Genomic DNA, 24,464 nt, shown 5'->3' with positions numbered 1-24,464 from the left:
ACCACCCCCCCCAGGTCCGAGGCCACTTGAGAGTACAACCTGGTCTGTACCCCAGGATCTAACATGATGTGTGGCACGCAGTCAAGGGAAATAAATCTTTGTTGAGTCTGTTAAAGATGTAGACCCCTGAGGAGAAGCCGGAGGAGGCCTCAATTCAAAGGCAAAAGATATTAGAGCAGCCAGCCCCCACCATTCCCACCCAGGGCAGCAGCCACCTCCCCACCCTCTCCTTTTGTTCTCAATAAAAAAAAAAGCAGAATGATACACAAGAAATAAGTCTAAATGGCTGTTCCCACAGAGGAGCTGGGACACATCAGAGGGAGAAAGGAGACTGATTTTAACCTCGATGAAAATCATCTTTGATTTTTAAAACTCACATGTAAGAATTGTCTTACCAAAGAGGAATAGGACTTTAAAATTTGAATATGTACCCTTAATCCCCTTCACCTATTTGTACTTACCTTGATGAGCCCTGGGTGACATACGGAAGTGTTGAGTCACTGAACTGTGCACCTGAAGCTAATGCAATGCTGTATATTAACTACACTGGAATTAAAATAGAATTTTAAAAATGTGAATATGTAAGATAATGCTACCCGTGGTAAAGCATTTAAAAAAGCACAGCTGTCTCTAGTGACAATGAAGTTTCCTGTCCACCCTTGTGGATGGCAGAAAAATGGTCCCAAGAGATGCCCACGTCCTATGTCCCACAACTTGTGAAATGTTACCTTAACATTTCAAAGAGGACTTTATAGATAGGAGGAGACTCGGGATTCTGGATGGGAAGTTGGTCCCGTGTGATCCAGATGAGCCCAGTGTCATCGCAAGTGTCCTTTTAAGAGGGAAGAAGGCGGGTGGGACAAGGGCAATAGAGAGAAATGCAGGGCCGTGAGCCGGGGAACGTGGTGCCTTCAAGAAGCTGCAGGAGGCAGCGAAACAGGTTCTCTCCTAGAGGCTCCTGAAGGAATGTGACCCTGCCGACCCACTTTAGGACTTCTAACATCCAGAACTGTAAGATAACTTGGGCTGTTGAAGCCACTACGTGAGTGGTAATTTGTCAAAGGAGAAGTAGGAAACGAATCCAACCCCTGACTTCTCTGTCCCCCTTCCCAGAGGCAATTACTTCTCCCCACTCTGTCTTCTTCCAGAAACAGTAGACACACACACACACACACACACACACACACACACACACACACACAGACGCATAAATGAGATAGATACGTACATACGGAGAAAGACTGACGTACAGACACGTAGGTAACATACATCAAGCATATGCCATGTATAGAAATCACAAAAGATATAGAGGATATGTGCACAGGTGTATATACATAGGTAAATACATGTATTTGCTTTGTTTTTTCACAGATAACACTATATATCTATATATAACACTATAATCTACTATACATCTTTCTTTACCTTGAGTTTTCCTCCTAAGAGTATATCTCGGAGACCCTTCCATATCAGTGCACCCAGATATGTTTTGTTTCTCAAAATAAATATGTTAACAAAAAATTATGGAAAAAAATCAGCAAGAAATGCCTTTAGACTCAGTGTGTTTCGATTTCTTATTTCTAGCTATGCCCACCTGTGAAGGACACCTGCTTCCTACCTGCCCCTTCCTTAGTTCTCTGAAGGAATTTATAGATAATTCAGTGGGTGCTGACAGAGGGAAGAAGGTAGTCTCGTTTCTGATCCTCCATTCACTTCTCTCTGCCCCCTCCGATACCTAATGTCTCCTTCTTACAGAAAGAAAACCCAACCCAATCAGAATAATTGGCTCAGTGGTGTCTGGACACTGTGCATCTGCCCCCACATATGTACTTGATCCATTTAGAAATTCTCAGCCCAAGGAACACTCATTGCTGTGAAGATCAGGCAGTCCTGGGCTCAAAGTCTGGCTGAACATCTCCTAGGTGTGTGAACCTGACATACCGCTTCATCTTGGGAGACAACTTTGCATTTGTCAGTCCCACCTGTAAGTGAGACTGAATTAAATGAGATGCCAAGGAAAAAGCACCTAACACAGTACCTGTGTTGGAGGTCTCCCCAAAACCGCCCTCAGATTTCAGGATTCTCTAGAAAAGCCCAGAAAAACAGTTACAGTTTATCACAGTGAAAGGATACATAGTGAATGCTGCAGAAGAAATAGACACATAGGGTAGAGTCCTTCTAGTTGTGCAGTGCTTCCAGAGGGCACGTACCTCTCCCAGCAGTGATAGGTGAACCCATGTTGGAAGTATCGTTACCCTTGGGGGAAGCTCCCCCAAGCCTTGGTGTCCTGGGTTTTCATCAGGGCTCAGACACAGAGGCATGGAGCACCCTCTCAACCCCAATGTCAAATTGATACCAGCATGTTCCAAAGCCCTGGGCATACAAAAATGATCACTTGAGGGGCACTTGGGTGGATCAGTCAGTTAATTGTTTGCCTTCGGCTCAGGTCATGACCTCAGGGTCCTGGGATCAAACCCTGCATCAGGCTTCCTACTCAGCAGGGAATTCTGTTTATTCTGAAAGAATTTTATCCTTAAGTGATCAGCCCTCTAATAAATAAATAAAATCTTTAAAAAATAAAAAAATAAATTTAAAAAAAAATTTAAAAAACCACAATCATGGGGGCGGAGCAAGATGGCGGAGGAGTAGGAGACCTAGATTTTGCCTGGTCTCAGGAATTCAGCTGAATAGGGATCAAACCATTCTGAACACCTACGAACTCAACAGGAGATCGAACAGGAGAGTAGCAACAACTCTCTGAACAGAGAAGCGACCACTTACTGGAAGGTAGGACGTGCGGAGAAGTGAATCCGAGGCGATATTCGGGAGGATAGACGGCGGGGGAGGGGCCTCCGCCGGCCGCTTCTGGCAAGTGATAGAGCCGCGGAGCACAAAATCGGACCTTTTAGAAGTTAGCTTGGCGGAGGGACGTCACTGCAGTGGCTAAGCAGGGGGTGGAATCCTCCCGGGACAGTGTGGTCTCAGGACCCTTGGGGTCACAGAGAGACCGGGGGTGCCTGAGTGCGCCAGAGCTCCCAGGTATCAGAGCGGGGAAGCCGGCTGCAGATACGGAGCAGAGTCGCGGGCTCTCAGCTCAGGGTTGCCATAAACTGTGATCTGCGGCCCAGTCGGGGCACGGCCCCCCGAGCAGGGACCCAACAGGCGGCAGATCCGGGGAGACTCCCCTTCCTTCCCGGGGAGGAGCGGTGTGGGAACGCACTGCAGGGATCTGCTGGGTTTGGAGACTCCGAGCGGGGTCGGGTGCCAGAGATAGCAACGCTCAATCACAGGCCGGGTGAGCATGGAGTGCGGCCAGAGACCGGGGACACGGAAGTGACTGCTTTTCTCTGGGGGCGCACTGAGGAGCGGGGCCCCGAGTTCTCAGCTCCTCCGAGTGGAGATTGGGAGGCCGCCGTTTTCACTCTGGTCCTCCAAAGCTGTACCGAGAGCTTGCAGGGAACAAAAGCTCCTGAGAGCAAACCGGAGCAGCTTCCTTAGCCCGGACCGACAAGGGCGGGGCAATTCCGCCTCCGGCAAAGACATTTGGAAACCACAGCAACAGGCCCCTCCCCCAGAAGATCAGCACAAACAGCCAGCAAGCCAAGACCAAGTTGATCGATCAAGGAGAATAGGAGAACTCCAGCGCTAGGGGAATACTGCACATAGATTCATGGCTTTTTTTTTTTTTTTTACCATGATTCATTATTTCATCAAAGTTAATTTTTGTTGACTTTTTTTTATTTTTCTTTTTCCCTTTTTCAACCAACATCTTATAAATCCCTTTTTTAAAAAAAAAAACATTTTTTATTTTTTTTTTCATTTTTAGAGTCATATTTTATCCCTTCATAGTAGTTACCCTTGTTTTTGGCATATACATATAAGTTGTTCTCTCTTTCAAATTTTGAGGTACAGTTTCTTCTAACAGATCAAAATATACCCTAAATCACTAGTGTATGGCTTTGTCCTAGTCTCCTGCCTGATCACATTCTCTCCCTTTTTCCTTTTTTTTTTTCCCTTAAATCTTCTTTCTTTTTTCAAACAACTTATCTTACCAAGGCCTTTTATAAAATCTTTTATAATTTTCATCTTTACAATCATCTTCCATCCCTTCATTGTATCAACCCTTATTTTGTACATATATGTCTTTCTTCCTTTAAAATTTTAGGAGGCACTTTTTTCTAACAGACCAAAATACGCCCAAAATCTAGTGTGTGGCACTGATCTATGCACTAGCCTGATCATATTTGATCATATTCTCCTTTTTTGAATTGTTTTGTTTTTGTTTTTATCTTTTTTTTTCTTTTTTTATTTCTTTTTCTCTTTCTTTTTTCTTTCTTTCCCTTTCTTTTCCCCTGGTTTCAGGTCTTTTCTGATTTGTATACAGTATATTTGCTGGGGACGTTGTAAAACTGTTAGCCTTTTGTTCTCTCATTCATCTATTCTCCTCTGGACAAAATGACAAGACGAAAGAAATCACCTCAGCAAAAAGAGCAAGAGGTAGTACCGTCAGCCAGGGACCTACTCAATACGGACATTAGTACGATGTCGGACCTAGAGTTCAGAATCATGACTTTAAAGATACTAGCTGGGCTTGAAAAAAGCGTGGAAGTTATTAGAGAAACCCTTTCTGGAGAAATAAAAGAACTAAAAACTAACCAAATCGAAATCAAAAAGGCTATTGATGAGGTGCAATCAAAAATGGGGGCACTAAATGCTAGGATAAATGAGGCAGAAGAGAGAATCAGCGATATAGAAGACCAAATGATGGAAAATAAAGAGGCTGAGAAAAAGAGAGAGAAACAACTACAGGATCACGAGGGCAGAATTCGAGAGATAAGTGATACGATAAGACGAAACAACATTAGAATAATTGGGATCCCAGAAGAAGAAGAGAGAGAGAGAGGGGCAGAAGGTATATTGGAGCAAATTATAGCAGAGAACTTCCCTAATGTGAGGAAGGAAACAGGCATTAAAATCCAGGAGGCACAGAGAACCCCTCTCAAAATCAATAATAATAGGTCAACACCCCGACATCTAATAGTAAAACTTACGAGTCTCAGAGACAAAGAGAAAATCCTGAAAGCAGCTCGGGAGAAGAGATATGTAACCTACAATGGTAGAAACATTAGATTGGCAACAGACCTATCCACAGAGACCTGGCAGGCCAGAAAGGACTGGCAAGATATCTTCAGAGCACTAAACGAGAAAAATATGCAGCCAAGAATACTATATCCAGCTAGGCTATCATTGAAAATAGAAGGAGAGATAAAAAGCTTCCAGAACAAACAAAAACTAAAGGAATTTGCAAACACGAAACCAGCCCTCCAAGGAATATTGAGAGGGGTCCTCTAAGCAAAGAGAGAACTTAAAAGCAGCAAAGAGCAGAAACGAACACAGACAACAGACAGTTAACAGTCACCTTACAGGTAATACAATGGCACTAAATTCATACCTTTCAATAGTTACCCTGAATGTAAATGGGCTAAATGCCCTAATCAAAAGACACAGGCTATCAGATTGGATTAAAAAACAAGACCCATCGATATGCTGTCTGCAAGAGACTCATTTTACACCCAAAGACACCCCCAGATTGAAAGTGAGGGGGTGGAAAACCATTTACCATGCTAATGGACACCAAGAGAAAGCTGGGGTGGCAATCCTTATATCAGACAAGCTAGATTTTAAAACAAAGACTGTAATAAGAGATGAGGAAGGACACTATATCCTACTTAAAGGGTCTATCCAACAAGAAGATCTAACAATTGTAAATATCTATGCCCCGAACATGGGAGCAGCCAATTATATAAGGCAATTAATACCAAAAGCAAAGAAACACATTGACAACAATACAATAATAGTGGGGGACTGTAACACCCCCCTGACTGAAATGGACAGACCTTCTAAGCAAAAGATCAACAAGGAAATAAAGACTTTAAATGACACACTGGTCCAAATGGACTTCACAGACATATTCAGAACATTTCATCCCAAAGCAACGGAATACACATTCTTCTCTAGTGCCCATGGAACATTCTCCAGAATTGATCACATCCTAGGTCACAAATCAGGTCTCAATCGGTACCAAAAGATTGGGATCATTCCCTGCATATTTTCAGACCACAATGCTTTGAAACTAGAACTCAACCACAAGAGGAAAGTCGGAAAGAACTCAAATACATGGAGGCTAAAGAGCATCCTACTAAAGAATGAATGGGTCAACCAAGAAATTAAAGAAGAATTAAAAAAATTCATGGAAACCAATGAAAATGAAAACACAACTGTTCAAAATCTTTGGGACACAGCAAAGGCAGTCCTGAGAGGAAAGTATATAGCAATACAAGCCTTTGTCAAGAAACAAAAAAGGTCTCAAATACACAACCTAACCCTACACCTAAAGGAGCTGGAGAAAGAACAGCAAATAAAGCCTAAACCCAGCAGGAGAAGAGAAATCATAAAGATCAGAGCAGAAATCAATGAAATAGAAACCAAAAGAACAGTAGAACAGATCAACGAAACTAGGAGCTGGTTCTTTGAAAGAATTAACAAGATTGATAAACCCCTGGCCAGACTGATCAAAAAGAAAAGAGAAATGACCCAAATCAACAAAATCATGAATGAAAGAGGAGAGATCACAAGCAACACCAAAGAAATACAAACAATTATAAGAACATATTATGAGCAACTCTATGCCAGCAAATTAGATAACCTGGAAGAAATGGGTGCATTCCTAGAGATGTATCAACTACCAAAATTGAACCAGGAAGAAATAGAAAACCTGAACAGACCTATAACCACTAAGGAAATTGAAACAGTCATCAAAAATCTCCCAAGAAACAAAAGCCCAGGGCCAGATGGCTTCCCAGGGGAATTCTATCAGACATTTCAAGAAGAATTAATACCTATTCTCCTGAAACTGTTCCAAAAAATAGAAATGGAAGGGAAACTTCCAAACTCATTTTATGAGGCCAGCATTACCTTGATCCCAAAACCAGACAAAGACCCCATCAAAAAAGAGAATTACAGACCAATATCCCTGATGAACATGGATGCAAAAATTCTCACCAAAATACTAGCCAATAGGATCCAACAGTACATTAAAAGGATTATTCATCACGACCAAGTGGGATTTATTCCTGGGCTGCAAGGCTGGTTCAACATCCGCAAATCAATCAACGTGATACAATACATTAACAAAAGAAAGAACAAGAATCATATGATCCTCTCAATAGATGCAGAAAAAGCATTTGACAAAGTACAACATCCTTTCTTGATCAAAACTCTTCAGAGTATAGGGATAGAGGGTACATACCTCAATATCATAAAAGCCATCTATGAAAAACCTACAGCGAATATCATTCTCAATGGGGAAAGACTGAGAGCTTTTCCCCTAAGGTCAGGAACGCGGCAGGGATGTCCACTCTCACCACTGCTATTCAACATAGTATTAGAAGTCCTAGCCACAGCCATCAGACGACAGAAAGAAATCAAAGGCATCCAAATCGGCAAAGAGGAAGTCAAACTCTCACTCTTTGCAGATGATATGATACTGTATGTGGAAAACCCAAAAGACTCCACCCCAAAACTGCTAGAACTCATACAGGAATTCAGTAAAGTAGCAGGATATAAAATCAATGCACAGAAATCAGTGGCATTCCTATACACCAACAACAGGACAGAAGAGAGACAAATCAAGGAGTCTATCCCATTTACAATTGCACCCAAAACCATTAGATACCTAGGAATAAATCTAACCAAAGAGGCAAAGGATCTGTACTCAGAAAACTATAAAATACTCAGGAAAGAAATTGAAGAAGACACAAAGAAATGGAAAAACGTTCCATGCTCATGGATTGGGAGAATCAACATTGTGAAGATGTCAATGCTACCTAGAGCAATCTACACATTCAATGCAATCCCCATCAAAATACCATCCACTTTTTTCAAAGAAATGGAACAAATAATCCTAAAATTTGTATGGAACCAGAAGAGACCCAGAATAACCAGAGGAATACTGAAAAAGAAAAGCAAAGCTGGCGGCATCACAATTCCGGACTTCCAGCTCTATTACAAAGCTGTCATCATCAAGACAGTATGGTACCGGCACAAAAACAGACACATAGATCAATGGAACAGAATCGAGAGCCCAGAAATGGACCCTCAACTCTATGGTCAACTTATTTTTGACAAAGCAGGAAAGAATGTCCAATGGCAAAAAGACAGTCTCTTCAACAAATGGTGTTGGGAAAATTGGACAGCCACATGCAGAAGAATGAAACTGGACCATTTCCTTACACCACACACAAAAATAGACTCCAAATGGTTGAAAGACCTAAACGTGAGACAGGAGTCCATCCAAATCCTAAAGGAGAACACAGGTAGCAACCTTTTCGACCTTAGCCGCAGCAACTTCTTCCTAGAAACATCGCCAAAGGCACGGGAAGCCAGGGCAAAAATGAACTATTGGGATTTCATCAAGATAAAAAGCTTCTGCACAGCAAAAGAAACAGTCCACAAAACCAAAAGACAACCGACAGAATGGGAGAAAATATTTGCAAATGACATATCAGATAAAGGGCTAGTATCCAAAATCTATAAAGAACTTATCAAACTCAACACCCAAAGAACAAATAATCCAATCAAGAAATGGGCAGAAGACATGAACAGACATTTCTCCAAAGAAGACATCCAAATGGCCAACAGGCACATGAAAAAGTGCTCAAATTCGCTTGGCATCAGGGAAATCCAAATCAAAACCTCAATGAGATACCACCTCACACCCGTCAGAATGGCTAAAATTAACAAGTCAGGGAATGACAGATGTTGGCGGGGATGCGGAGAAAGGGGAACCCTCCTACACTGTTGGTGGGAATGCAAGCTGGTGCAACCCCTCTGGAAAACAGTATGGAGGTTCCTCAAACAGTTGAAATTAGAGCTACCGTTCGATCCAGCAATTGCACTACTGGGTATTTACCACAAAGATACAAATGTAGGGACCCGAAGGGGTACGTGTACCCCAATGTTTATAGCAGCAATGTCCACCATAGCCAAACTGTGGAAAGAGCCAAGATGCCCATCGACAGATGAATGGATAAAGAAGAAGTGGTATATATACACAATGGAATATTATGCAGCCATCAAAAGGAATGAGATCTTGCCATTTGCAACGACGTGGATGGAACTGGAGGGTGTTATGCTGAGTGAAATAAGTCAATCAGAGAAAGATATGTATCATATGACCTCACTGATATGAGGAATTCTTAATCTCAGGAAAGAAACTGAGTGTTACTGGAGTGGTTGGGGGTGGGAGGGACGGGGTGGCTGGGTGACAGACATTGGGGAGGGTATGTGCTACGGTGAGCGCTGTGAATTGTGCAAGACTGTTGAATCACAGATCTGTACTTCTGAAACAAATAATGCAACATATTTTAAGAAAAAAGAAAAAGAAGAAGATAACAGGAGAGGAAGAAAAGGGGAGTATGTCAGAGGGGGAGACGAACCAGGAGAGATGATGGTCTCTGAAAAACAAACTGAGGGTTCTGGAGGGGAGGGGGGTGGGGGGATGGGTTAGCCTGGTGATGGGTATTGAGGGGGGCACGTTCTGCATGGAGCACTGGGTGTTATGAACAAACAATGAATCATGGAACACTGCACCAAAAACTAATGATGTAATATATGGTGATTAACATAACAATAAAAAAATTAAAAAAAAAACCCACAATCATTTGCCATATATCTCACTGTTAGTATTATACTGTTAAGATATCTGGAAACACTCTCATCGGGCACAATATTCCAAGGACACACAGGTCAGCTCCCAGGAGCTGGTCAAGGGCCAGTCTGGAAGAATTCAGGAACGTGCAGGGTTTGGGCAATCCAGACCTGCCGAGTTAACTCTTTCTGCACAAAGCCTGTCACTGTAAGTAATTAAAGGCTTCTTTCTCCCCCTCAAATCCTCCCTTCTCCTGACTGAAGAAAGATTACTGATAATCTAACAAAAAGCCATTGACATTGAGCTCTGTCTTAGTGCCAAGCACTGTGTTGAGTGTTGTCTCTCCACTCTTACAATGATTCTCAATGATGTCACTTGTTTCTCATTTTACAGAAAATGAAACCAAACTCAAAGACCTTGAGTGATTTATTTAATGTCCACCCCTTCCGTGGACTGAGTTCGGGGAGATGATTCGAGTCAAGCTCCTGAAAACCGAGGCTTGGCTATACTCACCTCCACTTCCCCTACATTTCCTAATATGGGCGCATTGCTATGCCAGAGACCACAGGCATAGCGCCTCTGTGTGGAGGCCCAGCACATTCATGAAGTTTCTCATCTTTTTTTTAAATATCATTTCCCCAAGGGAGACTCTGTGGATCCTCAAACTTAATTCAATCTCCCTGTCAGCAGAGTCACAAGCAATTTGTACTAAGGACAATCAGGAAGAAAGGGAGACTTAGTCATGAGAAGTGAATAAAGACAGGGTGTCTCATTTGCCGCCGTGGGCCAGTGGACACCGTGTCCTTGGCCAAGCGGGTGGGCGCATCTTCCTCTACCTGCTGTCAGAGAAGCTCAGCCTGGACAGACACCTGACTGTAGTATTAGACTTAGATGCTTGTGAGGAAGGAATTTGCTGAGGAAGAAAGGGCATGACATTTGTACCATCTTTTAAATTGTCATTGTAAGTGACAAATATTTAAATGTTGGGGACCTTGGGCCAAATCCCAAACCACCTTATTATTTAAAGCTCGCAGAATAGTGCATTTTATTTCTCCTTTGAAGTGCACAGGAAAATTGTAACAATGATCATTTAAAATACACAATAGCTATTTTCCTAACATGTATTGTAAGTTGCTTGAAAGCAAGAATATGGGGTGCCTGGGTGGCTCAGTTGGCTGAGCATCTGCCTTCAGCTCAGGTCATGATCTCAGGGTCCTGGGGTGGAGCCCCACACTGGGCTCCCTGCTCAGTGGGGAGTCCGATTCTCCTTCTCCCTCTACCCCTCCCCCGCCTAGTGCGCTCTCTCTCTCTCTCTCTCTCTCTGTCTCAAATAAACAAATAAACCTTTAAAAAAAGCAAGAATAATTTTTGATTTATTCATCATTATATTGCCAGTGTCTGCAACTTATTGAAAGTTTTGATGAATAAGCACATGAATAAATTAGTACTGTGTAAATGGGAGGTGTGCTATCCTTAGGATGGTTTCTTATACCCTTTGCGAGGGCTGATCCCTTAAAGGTAAAATTCTATCAGAATAAACAAAAGAGTAATATGGACCAAACCGTGTATCCTCGGAATTCATATATTGAAGCCCTAATCCCCAATGTGACTGTATTTAGAGATAGGGTCTTTGTGGAAGTAATTTGGGGTCAATGAGGTCTGACGCTATAGAATTAGTATATTTCTAAGAAGAGATACCAGAGAACTCACTCTCTCCACCATGTTAGGACACAGTGAGAAGGTGGGTCATCTGCAATCAAAGAAGAGAACTCTTGCCAGAAACCAGATTGGCTGACACCTTGATCTTGGATTCCCAGCCTCCAGGATTTTGAGAAAGTAAATTTCTGTTGTTGAAGCCACCCGGTCCGCATTATTTTGTGATGGCAGCCCAAGAAGATGAATACAGACTGTAGATTTTAAGTGCATGGGCTCAGAAGCCAGATCTGCCTGAGTTTAGTCCCCATCTCTACAACTTACTAATTCTGTAGAGTTCATCATATTAATTATTTTCCCTGTGCGTCCATTTCTCACCAGTGTAATGAAGATAACATTCATCTATTTCACAGGGTTTTGAGGACTTACTGGCTTATTATTACATGGGCAGCCCTTAAAACAGAGCCTGGGACACAATAGGAGCCATATGAATGAGCCAGGCTATGTTTCCAAAGATGGCACCCCAGCAAGGCTTCTTCCATGTGCTCTTTTGTAATGGGATCTTTCCATGTCCATGAAGAGGTGGAGTCCGTGTGCCCTTTCCTTAAATCTGGGTTTCCCCTGTGAGCCACTCTGACAATACAGTGTGGTAGGAGATAGCTATGGAACTTCAAAACTGGATCAGCTTCCATCTTTATTTCTTGGAACACAGCTTTTTGGAACCCAGCTTCCACACTGAGGAACCTAAAATCAGCCACAAGGAGCCCGAAATGGAAGAAAAACAAGATTCCAGACCACAGCCCCAGATGAGCTCCCAGCGGCATCCAACATCAGTTGCCCCTATGCAAGTGAGGCTGTCTTGGACCTCTCAGCTTTCCCAGAACATACACTGACATCCTGTGAATCAGGAATGCCACTGGCAAACCCATGAGATCATGAGAATAATGATTGGTTTAAGACAAAATTTTGGGTGGAAATTACGCAGCAAGAGATAACCAAAACAGAAAGTAGAACCAGATATTGTATCCTGTGTAACAAAAATGCGTCATCAGTGTGTGTGACCAGTTGTGGCCTTGGGAGACAGCATAGGCTGAGGAGCAGCAGGGAGACCGTTAACAAGGCTGGAAAAGCAGTGAGCAAATTGTTATTGGAGATTGGAGAAAAGGGAAGCTGTGTTATGTAATGGTACTTCATTGGGCAAAACTTTACCCACAGGAAGGTGACAGACAAAAAGCATGCTTAATACACTTCCGGATCTGAACTAAGGAGAGTCCCGGAATAATGTTGAAAGTACCAAATGGCTTGGTATTTTTTTTTTTTTAGCTGCCTGTGATAAATGGGGGAAAGAGGGATGGTCTAAAGAAGGAAATGTTCAATACTCAAGCAGAAATTAGAATATTTTCAACTTGCGGCTTAGAAAATAAAATTGTTTCTATCGCTCAGCTTCTCTAAGGAGTAAAAAGGGTCTCAAAGTAAATAAAAACTTGAAAGAAAGAATAATCCAGGGCATTGCCACTAAAACATAGCCTCAGGTCAAGATCAAGTAAAGGGCATGGCTGTTAACTTTCTTTGTTACGGCTTCAGAAAAATGTAAAGAGGTATCTCTTAGACCTCATTGCTAGACGAAAGGACTCTAAAGAAAGTCAAGAATGTTGGGCTACAGGATCTTGGCTACACCCCAAAGAAGAGAGACATCTTTCCTGTAGAGATCTGTGGATGCTTTTTTTTTCTAGTAGTGTGAACCCCAGCAAGACTCATAGGAACCAACAAAGTTGTACAGAAAATTGTACAAATGGGAGTGACACCAGCTTGAACTAAAAAAGACGGAGATGGGCTTGCAAAAATGGATGAAAGGGAGCAGGAGGTATGAAAAGTACAGCATAGGAAATACAGTCAATGCTTTGTAACAATGTGCACTGTATGGGGACAGACAGTAGCTCCCCTTGGGGTAAGCACAGAGCAATGTATAGAGTTGCTGACTGGCTATCTGGTATACCTGAAACTCATGCAACATTGTACGTCAACTATAGTTCAGTTAAAAAAATTCTTAATTAAAACAAAGAGACGGAAACATTTCAAAATGAAAAAGACCTGTGCACCCCCACATTTCTATGACTTAAGAGTGAGAGTAAGGAAACAACTCAGCACGAGCTATAAATATAAGCCATTCCTAATGGAACAGGAAATAAAAAACTCTCAGAAGACAAATTACAGAGTCAGAACAGCAGAGCCAAAAGCTACTGAGAAAGATCCCCCAAAGCAGCAATGGGCCCTAATAAATATGCACTCTCTGCCTGCAGAGCAGCGAGAATTGGTAACATATGCACTGGATTTCAGAATTGCTATGGACCAGAGACTACCACCAACCTCCCTGGTCACCCCGTCCTTGTGTCTACTTTATGCTGAGCATGTGGAGGCAAATGGATTGTCTTTTTTGGCTCACAGGCCTCCCCACCTGAGGAACTACACCCAAGGATCCTCACTTAGATTTAGAAAACAAGATCTTGAACCTTGAGGCTGAGCCTGATGCCATAACAGGATGGGAATGTTAGCAGCCTTGGGAGGAAATGACTATAGTTTGCATGCCAGAGGAATATAAATTATGGCCCCAGGGCAGGCCACGCTGGATCTGGCTTCTAAGGACTGCCGGGGCAATGCCTCCCATCCCACATGCCCTTTTGCAATGTGATCCTGAAGCATATTTGTGGCAGTGACAAATCAGAAGCAACCTAAATGTCCAACATCAGGGGATGGGTAAATTATGTAAAAGGTATTAAATTATGTAATGGTTGACTCTTTGATGGCATAGAGTGAATGATGCTCATGACAAAAATTTTAAATGAAAAAAGGCAGAGTATAAAATAAGCCTTTTTTCAATAAATAGATAAAAAAATAAATATATACAGTAAGCAATGGGGCCTGGTAGGAGAGAACTGTGCAATTTGCAAGGCTGGAGCTGAAGAGGGTTACAGCCTTCTCACTGTACCTGGGAACACTGACCTTGATAAGTAGTCTCCATACGGAGAGAAGCCAAGCGGCCAAGTGCAGAGGCCCACATGTTGCAGAACAGGGGCCTCTATCCTGAGCTTAGCTGACCTCCCAGGCAGCATCCAACACCAACTGCTTACCATATGAGTAAAGCCATTTTGGAACTTCTAGCTCTCCTGTGGTGCCCAGCTCAACACCACATGAAGCAGAGGAAACATCCGATCACAGAACTGCGGGAAATAATGCATTGTTGTTTTATGCAACTATATTTTGTTTTGTTTTGATTTTAATGTTTTATTTATTTTTTAAAGATTTTACTTACTTATTTTTGAGAGAGAGAGAAAGAGAACAAGCAGGGGGAGCTGCAGTGGGAGCAGAGGAAGCAGGCTCCCCACTGAGCAGGGAACCCAACGTAGGCTTGATCCCACGACCCTGGGATCACGACCTGAGCCAAAGGCAGACGTTTAACAGACTGAGCCACCCAGGTGCCCTGTGCAACTATGCTTTGGTGTGATTTGTTGCACAATAACAGGTAACCAAAATGGTGAATGTTTATTTTTACTGTGATTTTTTAATATTTAATTTTTTAAATTTTTTTAAAGATTTTATTTATTTGACAGAGAGAGACACAGCAAGAGAGAGAACACAAGCAGGGTGAGTGGGAGAGGGAGAAGCAGGTTTCCCACGGAGCAGGGAGCCTGATGCAGGACTCGATCCCAGGACCCTGGGATCATGACCTGAGCCAAAGGCAGACACTTAATGACTGAGCCACCCAGGCGCACTACTGTGATTTTTTTAAAGATTTGCTTATTTATTAGAGAGAGAGAGGAGGGCAGAGGGAGAGGGAAGGGGAGAGAGGAGCAGACTACCTACTGAGCACAGAGCCCCACATGGGGCTGGGTCTCATGACTCTGAGATCATGAACCTGAACCAAAGTCAAGAATCAGAGGTTTAACAAATTGAGCCACCCAGGCACCCCTTTACTGTAACATATATATATTTCTACGGTGCTTCAATTTCCCTTGCCTGGGCTCAGGTCCACACTGGATCTGGTGGAGAAGGGGAACCTCAGGGTGTCCAGTTGTCACTCAACCTTTGCTTGCAGTGAAGCAACTCTGCAAATCACCTCTTACACAGCCTGCTGGAACCCAAATAAAGTCACAGATTGGGATACACAAGGATGACACAGACACCTGTCACAGGATGTGATGAAGTTTAACAAGGATGAATGCAAGGCTCTGAATTTGTATTAAAAAGTCAGCTGCCCAAGGACATGTGGCTTAGCAGAAACATACATTTATTAACTCAGGCTTTTTTTTTTTTTTTGCATTAAGCTTGTAAGTATTGCAAGAATAATGAGGCTGCCAAAAAACCTCATGTGGTTGTAGACTTTATTAATAGAAGTAAAGCACCCAGAATAAGGAAGGCTATCGGACTCCTCCAACGGGGTCAGACCACACATAGAAGATTAGGTTTTGCCCAAAGCACAAGAAAAGTGAAAGAACAAACTGGAGTGAATTCAGGAGAGAATGGCAAGACAGTTTGCAGTACTCAAGAATGTATTATGTATCACTTTCAATTTAAAAAGTAGAGTGAATTAATGGGTGTACAGATGCCTAGGTAAATGGCTAAGGGAATAAGTTTTTCAAATTTGAAAACAGTCATGCTATGCCTTGATCTCATTTGTGCATTAAACAAAATACTTACTAAATGGATACTGAGTTCCTAGCATTTTCCTAAGTATTAGAAAGACAGCAGTGAGTTCCCGCCCATCGTGTAGCTGGCATTTTAGGTAAAACCTAGTAAACCAATGAGATTATTTGGGAGATGTATGTGTGATGAAGCCAATAAATTGGGTCAATTGGGTAGAAAGCCTTGAGGGATCGAAAGTCTTGATTTTGGTTATTCAAAGAAAGCCTCTCCAAAGAAATTACATTGGAAATGGAACTTAACCAATAAGAAGGAAATTCAGTGAAATAATTGAAAAGTATCTTTCCAGGCAGTAGGAGCTGATGGTGGAGATATCCTGCAGGAGGAAAAAGTTGGCATTGTATAAAGACAAATGGAGAAAAAGCCAGTGTGTTTGGAGCATTATGACACAGAGTGGTGTAAGTGAAGATTAATCAGATGGGCATGTCCATCCTGAACTTAAGATTTTATTTCTTTGAGAGAGAGAGAGTGAGCAGGAGGAGGGTGAAGGAGAAACTCTCAGGGAGACTCCGTGCTGAGCATGGAGCCCACCGTGGTGCTCGATCACATGACCCTGAGATCATGACCTGAGCCGAAACCAAGAGTTGGATGCTCAACCAACTGAGCCACCCAGGCGTTCCGCATCCTGAATGTAAATGTCATTCCACTGTTCCCAGAGCATGTTCCCTGCCATGGTGTGGGTCTTGAAGTCAGGTTTGGAGCTTGCCTCATGTGGTTCTTGTACAGAGAAGATACAAAGAAAGAGGAGTCTAGTGCCCACAGAAGCTCTCTTCAGCTCTCTGGAAGGCTGGCACGTGGAAATCAGGTGGCGTAGGGTCAGGGTTTCTGTGTCCCCAGGAGGGGGCATTATGATCACCAGTTGGTAGAAACTACACGGGTTGTTCAGCTCAAGCACAGGCAGAGTTTTCTAATTAATATCCCCATCCAATGACACAATGTGTCCTGGTAGGTAATGACTTTCTCATCCCAGGAAAAGTCCAGGCGAAATCTGGGTACTGCCTTAAGGTTACACTTGTTGGAAATCACACAACTGGCATTAGATTGGAATTAGTGTTTCCTGAAGGACAGGGCATGGGCCTCCGTTGGCAATGGTAGATGTTACATAGATGTTTCTTTAAGTAATCAGATGAAGCAGTACAGAGACTACTGCTTTTCAATTTCTTCTCTATTATTCTATTTTTTTAAGGTTTTATTTATTTATTTGACAGAGAGAGACACAGCAAGAGAAGAAACACAAGCAGGGGGAGTGGGAGAGAAGCAGGCTTCCTGCTGAGCAGGGAGCCCGATGTAGGGCTCCATCCCAGGACCCTGGGATCATGACCTGAAATGAAGGCAGATGCTTAACAACTGAGCCACGTAGGCACACCTATTATTCCAGTTTCTTAATGGAAAATTCTTCTGTATTTTATTCAAGTATAACTAACACAATGTTATATTAGTTTCAGGTGTACAATATAGTGATTCCACAATTCTATACATGACTCAGTGCTCATCACAATAAATGTATTCTTAATCTCCATCACCTGTTTCATCCTTCCCCCACCCACCTCCCCTCTGATAACCACCAGTTTGTTCTCTATAGTTAAGAGTCTGTTTTTGGGTTTGTCTCTTTTTTTCTTTCTTTTTTTTTTTCTCCTTAAATTCTGTCAAGGAGAACATCTCATGTGTCTTTAATAGCTAACACTTGCTTTGTATCCCTTTCTTCTTTTTAAGATTTATTTATTTATTTAAGAGAGAGGGCACACAATCAGGATCATAAGCAGGGGGAGAAGGAGAAGCAAACTCCCTGCTGAGTAGGGAGCCTGATGCAGGGCTCTATCCTAGGATGCTGGGATCATGACCTGAGCCAAAGCCAGACACTTAACTGACTGAGCCACCCAGGCACCCCATGTATCACTTTCTTAAAAAAGGAAATAAATGCTTAGATGACTCTTTCCCAGGTAATAGTATCTTGCCAGATTTTTAAAACATTATTTTGTTCCCACTGTATTTCTGTATGTATATATTTATATATTTAAGGTAATTGATGTGGGATTTATATTTGTGGTAATAACAAAGACTACTTTTATCAATAAACTATATTACTGAAGAGTCACAGTGACTTAAAAGAAAATATCATGCATACAGGCATGGATGTTATACAGTGTGGATCATTACTATGGAGAAAAATCATTCTAGTGCTAGGCAAATGCTTGACATTTAGAAAACTCTGGTTAGTTATTAAGGTCCTTCCAATCCTGAGCTCTTTCGATTCCATGAAACAAAATGGGGTTTAAATTGTTTTGCTGATTCTCTTGAACAAAGTCAACTCTTTTAAAGAAAACAGAAAGGCAGGATTCAGGTATGTATTTCAGCTGAATGGAGAGTCATCCCCAGGGATCTTCAGCCCTGCCATCTACTATTTCTTTCGGTTGTAAGGTTCAAAAAAACACAACTGCAATGGCTAATTTTGTATGTCAACTTGGCTAGCTTACAGTAATCATTTGTCTGGTCAAACACCAGTCTATATGTGGCTGTAAAGATAATTTTAAAGATTTTTTTAAATTTATTTATTTTAGAGAGGGGGCATGAATGGGGGGAGAAGCAGAGGAGTGGGGAGAAGGAGGAGGGGAAAGAATCTCAAGCAGACTCCATATTGAGTGTGGAGCACCCAACACAGGACTCAATCTCACAACCCTGATATCATGATCTTGAGATCATGACCTGAGCCAAAACCAAGAGTCAGATGCTTAACCAACTGAGCCACCCAGTGCACCACATAAAGATATATTTTTAGATGTGATTAACATTCAGTTGACTTTAAAGTAGATTAGCCTCCATAATGTGGGTGGGCCTGATACAATCAGTTGAAGGCTATGATCAAAGACCTGTTTCCTGAAAGAGAAGGAATGCTCCCTCCAGGCTGCAATGTAAGAATTCTGCCATAGCTTCCTGCCTTCAGACTCAAGACTGCAACATCAACTTTTACCTGGATGTCCAGGCTGCCGGCTTACACTATGAATTTCAAATTTGCTAGCCCCCACAATCATGTGAGCCAGTTCCTTCAAGTAAATCTGACTTTATTTCTATAGATTATCTATCTATACACACTATCTACACACACACACACATAACAGTAACAAAAACCCTAGAGGAATTTGTTCTGTGCTACTAACACTATGGTGGTGGACTTCAGGTAATACTTGATCCAGGGGCTCAAATGGTAGCATGAAGATTTATTTTTACCCATGTCTTGGGTCTGATTCCTGATTGCAGATTCATCATCAGCATCTGCAAGGTGCCCCTTGACAGCTCCAGGCTTGCATCCTTCCAAGTCCAAGTACAAAAGTGAAATAATATCTTATCCTCCAACAGTTCAAACAATTGTCATGGGCCTAAATGCCTCTGTTCCCAGTTAATCTCCTGTTCATCCCTGAACTAATCCCTGAGGTCAGAGGGTGGAACACACTGATCTTCTCACCCTTGTGCATGAGGGTGGAGAGGGTTGCATCCCCAGAGGGAATGACTTCAGCGATACTGTTATCAGATCTAGGATTAGAAGATCTGGGACAGGAATAACAGCACTCCATTGCACCATACCTCTCAGATATTAATGGGCACAAGAGTCACCTGGGGGCTGGTTAAATGAAGATTCTGGTTCATTAGTTCTGTGATGGGGCTTGCAATTCAGCATCTCTGATAAACTCCAGATAATTCTGATACGGCTGGTCCATGGACCACACTTTGAGTACCAAGTCATTATGTCGTATATTCCAGAGGCTGGCTGATAACCATCCCTAATTACAGTGAGTGGTCAGACCAAGGGGGAAGGGAGGTTCTGCTTCAACACAGCGTTTTACCAGCCATAACCCATCACTCCAGTGAGGCCCTGTCTCTTCCTTGCCTGCTGGAGGCATGGACAGAAAGGTGGTCAGACACATACATCATGCAGCATGAGCCCCTGGGGCTGCTCAGTCATGCTCAGGGTAAGCGAGGACAGATAAAGATGTCCCTGTTACCTGGATGCCTTTGTGGAGAAGTCTGAATTCCTCAAGACTTACACAATTCACCAGTCGAATCAGAGAAACAGCCCAGAGCTGCTGTTTGTTATGTTATGAGCGAGATCCACTAGAGAAACCAGAGGTCAAGGTAGGGTCATATAATTTCATGGTTGAAGATTTTGCCCATACTGCATACTTCTCAGATAAGGTGTTTATTGCTGTAGGGGAAACTTGAACTTTGTTGGGCAAAGGAGACCAAAGTCTTTTACTTTTTAAATACCATGTTAGTCTTTCAGCCAAAGGCTTACCGGCAGGCTTCTGTGTCTAGGTTTTAAAGAGTGCAGGATTTGGGAGGAATCTGATCCGAGAGAATCATCGAGCCTTATAGAGAATGTCGACAATTGGATCAACTGTTCCAAGTTATATGCCAGACAATCAATAGCTGATTCAATCAGGATTTTAGCTATAACAAGGAACAGTTCTATTTCCGTCATTAAGGGGAATCTGGCTCATCTTTTCATGGTTGATCTGACTCTCCGATATTAACCACAACAATTGTCAAACAAATAAGTAAAATAAATACAACCATCCCCCCAAAGTAGTCTCAAAGGAATGGTGATTTATGTCACAGAATCCTGATAGGACTTTTAATAATAATTTCTGGCCAGATTTCACAGAAAGACAAAATGTAGCACAGCCAAGCAAAGAGACCTTGAGTTCATAGGGTAGAGGTTGAGGTTCAAACACATATCCCGGCTTTCTGGTACATCTTCAAGAATCTGAAATCAGTCTCCTTTGCTGAAATAAATTGCGAATTATGAGGATTTATTTCCAAAATATCTTACTTAATTTCACTTGGTCATTCGATTTTTAAATTCATTCATGTGTTCATGTATTGCTTTCCAAGATGAAACTAAATCTATTATGGAGAAGATAATCAGGGTATTTGAGTATTTTCCTTGGCTGAATATACTTTCCCTGAGGCAGAGAAAGTCAGGTTTGTCCAACATGGATTTCTACCACCTAGCACAGTGCCTGGCAAAAAGGAGGCACTCACGTATGTTATTTAAATGAATGATATAATAAACAACTAGATTCAAATATCCACAAAGACACATTTTTTTTCCTCTACCAGAAATAAATTTCTGGTGGGAAAGATAAAATCATGTGAGGAAATAAAAATGTATATACAAAGAAAAAAAGGCATAAAATTGCCTGGTATGTTTCAAAACAGGTAAAGATTTTGATACAAATCAAATGATAAACTGCATGGTGAGAACTGGTAAGAGGTAAGTAGGCAAAGGAAGGAAGGGGCCAGATTATGATTTGTATTTGTTAGTTACTTTCAGGTGCAAGTGGTGTCTGAAATACAATTAGAAGTGGTTTAAGCATTAAAAAAAATTGTAACAGCACATGTAACTGAAAAGTCCAGAATATCCAGGTTCAGGCATGGCTGGATCTAGGTGTTCAAATGATGTCATCAGGAATCTGTCTCCCAGAGCACCTGGGTGGTCTGCCTTTGGCTCAGGTTATGATCCCAGGGTCCTGGGATCGAGCTCTGTGTGGGAATCCCTGCTCAGCAGGGAACCTGTTTCTCCTCCTCCCTCTCCCTGTGCTGCTCCCCCTGCTTGTGCTCTCTCGCTCTCTCTCTCTCTCAAGAATAAATAAATAAATAAATAAATAAATAAATAAATAAATAAATAAATAAATAAAATGAAAAAGTATGTGCATCTGCAGCCCCGAGCTGACATTCTCCCAGTTGAGGAATTTCATCAGAAACAAATACATCTTTATCTATGATGTGGATCCATGGTCTGTTAGCTTTAATCTGCAGCCTGGATTAGGTCACATGCCTGTTCTTTAGCCAATCAGTGGAGCCCAATGATGATGGTATTCTCATAGGCCACCCTAGATCACATTCTTATCCCTGTATCCTGGAAGTGTGAGCAGTCTTACTCAAATGGCATGGATTGAGTTTGGGAGAAGTAGGAATTCCTAAAGGAAAACTACATCAAGCAAGAAAGCAACTAGACCTCTCCTAGCCCCCGCCAAAATTCACAACATGCTGTCTGATCACACTTATAAAACTTTCTAGAAGATGCAAACTCATCTCTAGCGATAGATCAGTGGTTGCTTGTTTATGGGAGGGGGAGTAGAGACGAGGAATTGCAAAAGGGTAAGAGGAAACTTTTGTCTTCGGGGTAAATGTGTCAAAATTTCTCAAAGTGTATGCTTTAAATATGTGCAGTTAATGTATGTTATTTATGCTTCCACAGAGCTATAAAATATTGTAAGAGGGAAAGGATGAAGGTCAGGCAAACAGGTGTCTAAGACGGTATGCCACAAAGCAGTGAGGAGTCGGCACAACTTTTTATTCAGAAAAGTAATATAACTAGGAATGTTAAGATCATTATGGAAACCGTACGAGAAACTATCAGGGTGGCGACAGGGTAGAAACAAGGAGGCATATCAGATGTCTCTCATGCCCCACCTGACACGTCTCAGCCCACCTGGTACTTGAGATTTTGCTGTGTGCAGGTGCAACCTGACTCTACCCCATCCCTAGCTTTCTGCTCTACACCTTTTGTGTTGCCAAAGCTGGGAAGCCGGCAGCAGTCAGCCTGGCGTTCAAGCATGCCCACCCTGGGAGTCTATGGAAGATGCAAGCCAGAGCATAAATGCTCCCTCTTCTATCCCCTGGATGGATAATTCTTTGTCATGCTCTAATTACTTCCTTGGAACGTTCCAGCTGGATCAAGCCCCCGTTGCCCATAGCAATGACCAGCTCAACAGTGCTCTCTTCTACTGGTTTCTCTGCTTCCCTCTTCAATTGCTCCCTGAATTGCTCCCCCCACTAAGCCACCTGCAGTGAATGCTGCAGGCTCTACTTTCCAGGGCTTTGGGGAACCTGAAAAGGATGAAAGTGAATATGATCGTCTAAGTGAATAGCGCTGACAGCCTGAACTAAGGCAATGCTGGTTTGGATGGAGAAGCAGAGAAAGAATGACAGGCCATGGTGACTGGCCTTGCAGAGAGGAGAGACTGCATGCATTTAATTCGCCCAGGAAATCAGTAGACAACCAGAGGAAACCCAAAGACAGAAATGATTGTTTTACAAAAACAAAACAAAACAAAACACATAGTGTCAGAATTATCTAGGACCCATGGTTCTGAGAAGGAGCTAACATTTCCGTTTTCTGGACACTGAAATTGTGGACATTTGACTTTAGATTATTTTTTTGATGATACAGTGATTGTTTACCAATGATTTTAAGACATTATAAGCATATATAACCGTTCATGCACTGAAAGAAAGGTAACAAGACAGAGGAATTCAGATGCGGCACATTGGGGATGGCTTGTCTTTATGCCATGTTATATAGGGCCTCACCTGGAAGACTCTCAGGTCAGGGTCTGGAATCATCTGTTGGCTCATGAGTTGCCCATCTGGTTGTGAATCCTGGCTATCATGTGGGGGCTTCCTCTCACACAGCTGAGTCCCAGCCTTTTGGAGGGAGGGAGAAAGGCATGCAGTGTCATTCCCTTGGTCAAGGCGGTCTCAAAAGTCTGCCTACACTCAACCAAAGGAACCATGGATCCCACATGGGATGGAGGATTGTCAATGTCACATTGCAAAAAGGGATCATGTGTTAATTTCCTATTGCTGCTGTAACAGATTACCATACATTATTGGCTTAAAGCAACACATCTTTAATTCCATAGACAGCGCTATCCAGCAGAAATATAATGCAAGCCACACGGGTGATTTAAATTTTCCCAGAAAGCACATTTATGAAAGTAAAATTTAGATAGGAAAAACTATTTATATTATTATTTTGCTTAACCCAGTTATCCAAGATTCTGCCATTTCAGTCTAAAAATCCAAATATGAGGCTTACATCACATACACAATCCGATGTCCAAACCCTCCACTCCCAGTGAGATTTTTCAGTTTTAGACACTGCTTCTCTAGCTTCTGTCTACCAGGTCACGAGTAGGGTTAAGGGTGCAAGTGAGGGGATAGTATGCTATCCCAGGTTGACTCTTGACAAAGGGCCCCTGATCATTCACTTCCAGTTCAACCATTCTCCCCACTTCTGTTCTCTATAGTAATAACTTATACTGAGAATAGGTAATTGAGCTACGGGGTGGTGGCTCAGTTTTGAAAAATAAAATTTCACTCCTGCTTTCTCTCTCTAGTGCTGGAACTATATCAGTCCCTGAAGGGTAGTTTCCCAGCAGGTTGGTAGATGGACAAGGCTTAGCTTTGGTATCTTCTTCTCAGCTTCCCTACCGCTCCAGGGTCAAGTCCTTGTCCACAATTACAGCAGAGAACATATTCCCTTTCCCTGCAGGTTCTTCTTATGCTACCTACGTGGAGGACCCTCATTCATGTGGACCCCACGCAAACGTTAATTCTCCGT

This window comes from Eumetopias jubatus, unplaced genomic scaffold (assembly GCF_037043125.1).
Source record: "Eumetopias jubatus isolate StellerSeaLion01/CBP00866 unplaced genomic scaffold, mEumJub1_p1.0 scaffold_12, whole genome shotgun sequence".
Classification (NCBI taxonomy): Eukaryota; Metazoa; Chordata; class Mammalia; order Carnivora; family Otariidae; genus Eumetopias; species Eumetopias jubatus.
This window is presented reverse-complemented; position numbering follows the sequence as displayed.